At 38.4% G+C, this 10,017-nt stretch overlaps 1 long non-coding RNA gene across 1 annotated transcript; it reads right to left on the reverse strand.

Annotated features, from left to right (window-relative positions):
* Positions 1-699: 699 nt before the first annotated feature.
* Positions 700-4,317, reverse strand: LOC136790425 (uncharacterized). Its single transcript, XR_010830309.1, has 3 exons — positions 4,141-4,317; positions 3,524-3,656; positions 700-1,136 (listed from the first exon to the last, which is right to left on the reverse strand). It is a non-coding gene; the product is annotated as an uncharacterized lncRNA (long non-coding RNA).
* Between the last annotated feature and the right edge of the window lie 5,700 nt (positions 4,318-10,017).

Genomic DNA, 10,017 nt, shown 5'->3' on the forward strand with positions numbered 1-10,017 from the left:
TTGTGTGTTCTTCTGCAGATTTTGCAAAAACTGTTGTTCTGTATTGTTGCTGTTTTAATACAAAATAAAATATCTGTATTTTGCTAGATTTTGTTCCTGTTAATGTACACCAAGTTTTTGGTTTTGACAAAAACGTAAACAGTATCTGACTTGTAAAATAGAGACTTGAGTCTGAAAAGCCACAGTCTGGCTCCGCTAGGTAAGCTCACAAGGCTCTTGAGTACAGGCAGTAGTGGAAATGGCTCTCCAGGAAAGAAAAGATGAGCGAATGGGGGTGGAATGAAAGAGTGCCATTGTTAGGTGAAGCACATGGTGTTTTTTGTGGTTTGGTTTAGTTTAGTTGTTTGGTGTTGTGGTTTTGTTTGTTTGCTTGCTTGTTTTTGTTTTGTTGTTTGTTTTGAAGTAGTTCAGAGGGGGAAATAACAGAGTGATGAACAAATTGAGGACTGAGCTAGTGGGTTGACCGGTGGCAGTGAAGCCTTGATAAACTCCAAAACTATACTAGTGAGGCTTAAATACATTTACTATTCTATGGTACAGGTGATGTCAAAGATTCTTTCCAATAGTTATGATCCAAACTAGATGCATGTCTCATAGATCTCCTTGTTCTTTATCTGTGATGGACCCTGAGTCAGCCTTGATGATGAAGGAAAAGATCTGTCCTTAGCCTCCCTGGCAAGAGGAAACAGGAGTACCCGGTAACAAGACTGCTAATATTTTATTCCAATACAAACTTGTTTTCATAAGGAATAGATAGGGCCTTCTGGGATGTTTTAGAGTGTCAATGTGTTGTGTTTTGTCAATTTACTTATGCATTCTCTGTTATTTTTAGTCTGCAATTTAAACTAAAATTCCAAAAGGTGTTGACACAGGGGAGCAAACAATGATGAGTGATTAATAGTCATTAACATAGGGTGACTTTGTCTTTGTGATTCCAGTTGTATTCTTGAAGTTATGGCTAAAGATCAGGAAATGCTTTTGTTTTCGACCTTGGACTTCAGATGGGTGACTTCAGATAGGTGGCGACTTGATTGGCTTCCTTGGGAACATTTTCCATCTGACATAGAGAGTTGTATAGGATAGAGGAGAGGAAATTCAGGAAAGACAAGGTTTGCCTGTGGTCACTTGGCCTGCAGCTGGAACAAGAAAACAGGACTTAGCATGCTGAAGGGAAGAATAGGGGAACAAAACCCCAGGAAATGAAGACAAATGCAAGAAAGGAAACATCTCATCCAGTACATTTTGTGCTTTACCTCACAAGTGCTTAAGCTCTGAAAACAAATTTAGGAGATGCTTCCTAGAAATGATACCAATTGTGGTGGTTTGCTGAAGCTGTGGATATGGTGTATTCTACCCCAAAGAGTCTAAGAGCACATGGATCTGCTGTACACTTTCCACATGGGGAATCACAGACTATACCAATACAAAATCACCAAATGATTTTTATGTAGTAATCTCTTTAATGGCAGCAATTTACCATTAATAGCAAGCAGGAACAAATTTGCAGATACTCTCCTAAAACTGGCTCTTGCAGATGACAGAGCTTCATATGCTAGAGCCATTGCAATTTGTATGAATATCTTCAAAATGTTTCCTAAGAATATCAGCATACACTGTAAGGTCTATTGCACACTTTCACAAGGCTCTTATAAAAGCATTTATCTACTCTAATCTTTACTCCTTTCCACAAATGATTCTAACTGTTAGCAGGTGAATACCTAGGGTTTTATCTCATTATCTCTGAGAGCTGACTTTGGAGAAAAAAAGGAGAAAAAAAAAAAAAGCCTACCCTCATCATTGAGTAGCCATAGGTATGTGCAACATCCTTGTTGGTGCATCAACGTTCCTGATTGCCAGCTTGTGATTTCTAATGCTAAGTCACTAAAAGAGGCCAGTGTGGGCCCTGATTCCACTGCTTATATTTCAACAGTGTAATTTGGCTTCAGTTTTTGGTCAAATAAGATGTGTATGGAGTTACATGAGAATACCATGCTCTATTTCCTTAGTGGAAAGGAATCCCACATAATCTACTGGGTAGATGACTATTTCTAAAATGGAGTTTAATACTTAACATTTCTATGTATCCTGTTAATAATTTAGTCCTCATCACCAATTGCTTGAAGAACACTTTTTGTTGGAAGATACAAATTCAAATAATTAGTTACTCATTACACTCTCTCAAGCAGAGAAACTTTAGAGCCAAATCTTTAAAAGAGCAACAGAACTCCAACAACTTAGAAACACTTTTTTTGGGCCTGAAAATTCTTTCAGTGCTTTATTTTTATTTTGATGTGGTGTATGTCAATAAATAACCACAGCTTTTTTCTTTTGTAGAAAAAAAGGCTCTTTCTGTTTTCCAGCCAAAGCTACTGTCACATTTATGGAGTGAGGAGTAGAGCTTCTCCTTACATTACGGACCAGTTAACTGGGAATCAATTCAGTTTCTGGCTCGCTATGAACTCCTCAATAAAGAGTTTAGTCCTTCAGCTAAGCTGCCTTACTGTTGATTCTTCACTCCTGGAGCACATGATTTAAAGAAAAGTTACAAGGTAGAAGCTGAGAATCTCTGCAGGTCAGAAGGTGGTTCACAACTTCACTGGTCTTCAAGGGGAATGTGGTCTGGACCACCTATTGTTTCAGGTTCTGAAGCTGTGAAGTCCAAAGAAAGCTAACACATACCATCACAATATGCTAGTAAGTGAAACATACTGAGGACACTGCTGGTACAGTGATCAAGAGAATAAAGCAAAGCTGCATCAATTAGGATTTAAATCCTTTGAAAACATCTTGTTTTCAAGGCCAGGGAACTGATAAATGGTTATATACACAATGAAAGAGAGGTAGCAAATATAACATGAGAGAGATCAACATTTATTTGGCCTTCTTGTTTTCAACTAGGGTAACTCTAGAAACCATATAGCTAGCCAATGCAAGCTTGAAATCAAAGGACAATGAATAAATAAGCACTGATTAGGCTAACAGTGAGTTCATTTTAATATAGGAAGGCGAAAATTTAAATTAGTTAGAAGAGGGCTGAAAATAGCAAATGGGATAAAATGTTTGTTTCATCTGAGGTCCCAAATCCTGCCAAATCACAGGAAGAATGAACCAGGAAGGAAGTTTATGTCATGTTCCTTTAAAGCAAGAGTAGAAAAGTTTACAAATGGCAGAAATAGAAGCTGCAGCTGTGAACATATTCTAAAGAGTGTTAGATAAGCACTTGAGGGGAAAAACACTACAGGGTACAAATGCTAGACTTAATTGGCTACATGCCTTCCTTCCATCCTGAAATGTCACTATGCAACCAATGTGAGCTTCTCCACTCATCTTCTCTCCAGGGGATAATAAACCCAGCTTTTGTACATGTCAAAATTGTGTTCCTTACCATTACTGTTCAGAATAAATCTGCCCATGCAGTTTCATTTTTCTTTCCCTCTTGTTTTTGTTTGGAAGGCTGAAGTTACCCCTAAGCCCTTGTGCAGCCATTCTGTTCCAAGGAAAAAAAAATAAATAAATAAATAACCTTAGTGCTGATGTTGCTCAGCTGTGTTTTTCAGACAGATCACGTGTAAAATAAGAGTGTGTTTTCAGGTGATGTGAACATGCCTCTTGAACTCTGTCACCTGTCTCCTCCTCCTGAAAAACACAAAGCCAAGCTGGAAAACACAAAGCCAGGGGCCTGTAGTTATTTCAGGTTCATGGCAAACACTTTCTTATTTGCAGTATATGAACACCACGAATCTTTGATGTACCAAAAGAAAACAAAAGACAGAAATCAGCGTAGCATCAGTGTAGTATGACTCAGTTCTGAGATTAAGCTGTTAACCTACGTACAGATGAGATTTTTATTTTTAAAATAATATTGGTAGCCATAATGGGTAATAATGTTGGAAATAAGCCCATGTTTTCTTAATGTGATTTTTAAGTATCCGGAAGTGAGTTGCATGTGCATTCATTTTATGAATGGTGCTAAACGTTCCAAGGACTGAGGAGCACTAGTTTACAGCCCCTCAGTAGCTCTCTTACCAACTTCATTTTTGATACCACATGAAACTTGACATATGAGGTATATAGTAAACTCTGGTCTTCACTTTGTTGCAGGAGTGGGAAGAACACAGATATTTACATAAACTCACTCACCCAGTGACAAGTTTCCAGGGAGAATCTTCTTATGTCCATGCAAGGGCTATTGGAGAGGTTTATTTCTTGACAAGAGTGTGACCACCTAGCGAAGAAGTTTGGGTTGATTGCCCAGTCGGCTGGAAATGCTTTTATCAGCAAGGAATAGCGTTATTGGGGTGACTGTAAGTGCTGCAGTTCCTTAGAGAAGCAGCTAAGCTCACGTGTTTTCATGACTATGAAATCATGCTTAGCATGGGCAGGGTTCACCTGAAAAGAATAATTTTCGGTATTACTGCTTCCTTCCTCCTCTCATGGTCTTGCTGGCACTTTGGTCTTCCTGCAAGGAGGGAAAAATGCAGGGTCTAAGAGGCAGGGAGGGAAGGTGGAAAAAGATGAAAAAATGGATCCTGGTGTAACTTTATGATTGTTTCAGAGAGGGGTAGGGGAAAAAAAGTGTTTATTTTTAAGACTGACATTGAGACCCAAGTTTTCTGCTGGTGTATATGGCTGAAAATGAATGCAGTCACTCACACCTAGGCATCTACACACAGCGGCTGGTCCTTAAATTTGGTCTGTAACAGTGTTGCAGATCTGACCAGTGGATCTTTTGCAAGGTTGACTTAATATTGCTCTCATCACGTTGACTTAATATTGCTCTCATATGGATATTTAATATTGCTCTCATATGGATACTTAAGATATTTGTGTTAGTCATTTATTGAACATCAAACTCTTATTACCATCAAACTCTCATTATCATAAAGGAACTTGCTGCTCTAAGGAACCTGCTTTGGCAGGGGGGTTGGACCCAATGATCTTTCGAGGTCCCTTCCAACCCCTACAATTCTGTGATTCTGTGATAAAGATATCACCAACAATTTTTCTTAAGTATTTAAGCAGCTGGCCATAAGACCTGTGATTGCTGTGGCTGCAGCTCCAGGCAGAATTTTCATTCTCCTCGAGGAAAAGGAGAGGACTTGTGAAGGATCCTCTGTACCTGGGCCTTCTCAGATCCAGCTGTCAGACTGGGAACGTGGTTATTAACAGCTGTATCAGAGGTAATAACATCTTTACAAAATCTTGGTTGCCTAATGCCCCAAATGCTAATAATGTGCATTCGAAAAACCCTCATCCACCACTTATTATTATGCATTGAACTTGATAGTAATGATAAGATGTGACCTCTCATCTTCAAAGAGCTGGGTAAATACTGAGGATTTAAAATACTGCTTATTGCTGGGCCATAGCAGGCATGACTAGGGAGCTGCCCTAACACCAGGGCTGCATAGTGGAGAGTGGGCATAAAAGCTAGAGTCGCTTCTCCAAATCAGCATGGAGGATTTGGGAGCACAGAGCTTCCTCTGCTCCAGTCATCTAATCTAATCTACACTTATGACTTGCCATTAACATTGAAGACCAATATATAAGCAATGAATTTTCCAAATCGAAGGATGATTGTTGCCCTTATTCTTCTGGAATAAAGGTTCTCTTTAAGACTCTTAGAAATACGGGGTAATTCAAGTCAGATGGAGAACTTATCATACCATAATAATTCAGAGTTAGGCTAAGCATGCATGGCTGTGATAGTCATAGCAGTATAACTCTGCAGTGATTGCTATGGAGATGACAATATAAGAGTCTGGCTTCAAGGTTGTATTTTTAATCCTCTTGGACCCTTGTCTACACAGCAGTTATTTAAACATAATTCTCATTACTTATTCGTGTCCTTAATCTATTATTACATTAATTATACAATTTTTATGGTTTATTTAAAAAAGAAAAAAGTCCTCTGTTAGGACATCTTAGTACATACTATTTCATTTACATGCATATTTCTGTATTCACAGCCTTTCATAGCTCTAACTGATCAGAAACAATAAAAAATTTATAAACTAAAAATACTCCCTTGGCCTTAATTTACACTACTTTTAATTCAATTTTAATTATTAATATTATAGTTGCTCTTTTCGTTTTTGCATTTTAAAGTGTGTGGGGGCCAGGCTCTTGGCCTTAGTTTTCTATCTCAGATCTAAATGTTTAGTATTTTCAGCCACTGTTTTATCTGTATTTCACTATTTCTCATTGTGCTTGACTAGGATTGTTGGTATTTCTTACAGATGTTGGTGTATTGTTACTATCTGTGATTGGGAAGTGGTGTTGAGGGCTCAAAAAAAAATGTAATTCAGGAATGAACCAGACAAAATCATAATGCCTGAGGGAGGTATTCTCTGTTGTAAATTCTTAAGATGCTTCCTGTATTTTTAAGCTGGAATTTCATGTGCAGTACAGGACATAGATAAGCCAAAGTTTTTTTTACCAGTCAGTCATTGCCTTACCAGTTCACTTGGGCGATGAGCAGGGCATGCCTTTTAGGATGCGATCATCATCTATTGCACCTTACTGATGAGCGGTCAAGGATCACATACTCATAATGCAAATGCCTCCCAGGGAGTACAGACAGTATTTTCAGTGGCTTAGGTGTCTGGATCTTTATTTGACACCCTCCCATTTTGAAATGAGCAGCCTTGCATACAGAAGGAGTGGAAAAAGAGAATAACAGATAACTATGAAAGATACAATACGTGGATTTGTATTTTCCGTAATAGTATGGTTTCTATTTTTGACTCTACTGTCTCCCTGTTCATTGCATATCCAAAAAAAAAATACTTAATTTCATTGAGTACTTCTCTTTGTCACTACATTTAATATATGTTCTTAGCACATTCCTTTTACTGCCTCTTGTTTGTGGAGATGTGTATGTACACACAAATGCACTCACTGTGCATTTGCTGAGCTTCTAGTTATACCTTTTATCACATTGCAGACAGATGCAGCAAGATGCCTGAGAAAGAGAAGCAGAATAAAAAGGAAGGAACGTGGAAGGTTAAAAAAAAATATAGTGTTGGTTGGTTGGTTGGTTGTTACGTTTGTTTTTAAGGCTACGAGTTGTCATTAGATCACCTTTGTTTCAGCTTCAAAGTGCAAGCCAAATAACTGCATTCATTTTCATTAGTATTGAGCCCAACAGCTCATGGAGTATGGACCAGAAATGCTAGCCTTCATGCATCTCACAGATTTTCTGTCCATTTCCTGGAGGAAATGGGGTGAGGACAGTTCTGTAATATCTTTCCCTGGAGTACATAAGTGCTGTCCAGATAGCTTAGGTCTGCATAAGTGGATCCTGCTAAATCTCATGGAGTCTTCTGCTTTTTTGCCTTTCTTCTGCAAGTATTTTTCTGTGTGGAATATGCTTTCCTTCTTTGATTAGAACCTGGTTGTTGTGAAAAGAACAATCAAAAATAGTGATTTTTACTAAAGACATTTGGGTGGGCTCAGGTGAGGAGTTGAGGATCTGACTTGTTTGATCTGTTCTTGGTTGCTGTCTGAAATGGTACCTCCCATGAAAAGCAGTGTCCTGCAGCAAATATTTAGATAACAGCTGAGTTTCACTCTGGCCCTTTGGCAAGCCAGTGGAATTATACTTTGATGTATCTTTTTTTGTAGTATGGAATAAGCTCACATGCACATAAATACAAAAAAGAACGAATGCAGTATGAAGTACTAATGTACCACAAACGGGGAAAAAAAGAAGAAAAAAAACAACAATTAGACACTGTATGTGTTTCCTACAGCACACTCTTGCTGAAATTTATGGCAGCCAGGGTTTTTCATGAGAGTTCAATAGCCAGCAGTCTAGCCTTTGAAATCTTCTATGTATTGTAGCCCAACTTTTTCCCTTGGGAAGGGGAGAGGATCCATGCAGTGAGACTCATCCTCTAAATGATTTAAAATGGCATCTTTTGTTATTTTTAAGACCTGCAAATAAACAGCAGTAAGTAATAAACACAATAAAAATAACCAATGATTGCTTCTGGTCCTCTAATCTCTCCTTGGTTGCTGATGGGCACCATAGTGAGTCCAGAGAATGGAGGGGATACAAAATACATGGATACTATTCATTTTTATGGTATTTTCTATTTATATTGACAACTGCTTCCTATTTGTGTTACTGTCTAACTAGAGAAAGCTTCCTTCTACCATATATTAAAATAATGTCCTACAGAAAGCTGAAATGTTACTATTACTCTAGATTTTTTTACATTAGTAGTAATGAACACATATATATTTTCTATTATGAAGCTGTAATTTGCAATTTCACTGCTTTCTTCTGCTGCGTCATTTCTACCCTGACCTCTGTCTGCTCTCTACTTAGAGCAAAAAGATCCTAACTGATTGCTGTCCACCAGCTTCCCTTTGTCACCATGAGGATACTCTGCTGAGCCTTCTTGAAGTTTAGTACTTCTCTGAGAACACTGACTACATGAAACAGCAGTTTTCTGAAAGGGAAGGTGATAGGAAAAGATCTGTGTGTTTTTGTTGGTTTTTTTTTTCCTTTTTTTTCTCGTTCTTTTTTTCCCCCAAAAAATGTTTGATGAATGAATAAATGAGGGCAAATGCACTCTCTTGGTTCTTACACTGTTTGCTGTTCACTCCCTGATGTGGAAGGGAGACTTTTTGTTGATTTCAGGTGGTTTGGGTGTGAGCTGATGGCTCCAAGCCCCAGAAGAGTTACAGGAACCAGAAACTGTTATTAGCACTACTAATGGCAATGTGTCACAAATATCCTTACTTGTGCTTAACTTTTCAGCTCCTTTTCTTTAAAAAAAGTTACAAATGTTGCTTGTCTTTGTGTGAGAAATGGTGTAATATGCAATTACTAGCTCCAACAACTGGTTGTTAAAAAGCTCTTAATTTTTATAGGCTTAAGGTAAATTCACAAATGCAGTTTAAAAAGAAAAAAAAATACAGGGGGGAGAGAGAAATAAAAGCTTTCTGCAATGTTAACTACCACTAAAAATGTATTATATATCACGTCCATCTTACCCAAGGCACATGAGGAGGCATTGACCCATTACCAATGAGATCATATGTACAGCATTCAAGCATCCATGATGGGAAATGTCTTTGTTCCCCTCACCCTGCTTTATTTCCCATTTTCTCCTTAAAAACAACAACCAAAAAAAAAAAAAATCAAAAAAAGCCTTCCTGCTTATATAGCTTTTCTTTCCTTTGTGACTCAGTCCTCTGTGGGAAGTAGCTCATTTTATTTATATTACCAGCCCTTTATTTTAATCCAGGGCTTGGCAGCACAAGTATCCCAAATGGCAAGCGAGTTGGAGCTGCTCTTCCCATGGCAGGTCAGGAGAGGTTTCTTGCAGGAGGCAGAACATCACCTGGAGGCTGCAAGCACCGTTGTTTCCCTCCTGCAAACCAGGCTGTTCTGGTGGCTGTTGTGCAGTGATAAGCCTAGCTCCTCCTTGCCTTGTTTGCTGTGATGTGTACTGCCAGGGCAATTAGCATTTAACTAATTAAAGTATTTTTAGTCCTCCACTCTGTGGCTCAATCCTGCTGTCATTCAGTGTTTGCTGAGAACAGGACTGGATCCCAGCACTTGATTCTGCTAAGTGCAGAGTGTCCTCATTTACTTCCGTGAAACATAGCCCCTCTCAGAGCAGACCCCAAAAAAGAGGCCCCCTGGAGAGCGTTCACAGTTTTCTAAGAGGAAGAGTTGTTTGTTTGTTTGTTTGTTTTACTAGGTCAAAAATGTTAAAATTATATAGCCATTTGGGCAAAATTTGGGCAAATAATGAAGTTAGGCAGTGGAAGTCCAAGGTGGGAATGGCACCAGACCCATACTGAAGCTTGTAGAACCAAAAATACTTGTAAAAGTTGTGTGTTCTGTGTCCTTCCTTTCTGTCAGCTTAAGACTTCCAAAGGCCATGAATTCACATGGAAAAATGAGAAGGAATAAATATTTAAAAAAAAAAAAAAAAGGAAGAAGAAAAAAAAAACATGTTTTTTTGCTGTAATATAAGTGATAGCTTAACGTATACC

Source organism: Anser cygnoides, chromosome 3, assembly GCF_040182565.1.
Source record: "Anser cygnoides isolate HZ-2024a breed goose chromosome 3, Taihu_goose_T2T_genome, whole genome shotgun sequence".
In the NCBI taxonomy this organism is placed as follows: Eukaryota; Metazoa; Chordata; class Aves; order Anseriformes; family Anatidae; genus Anser; species Anser cygnoides.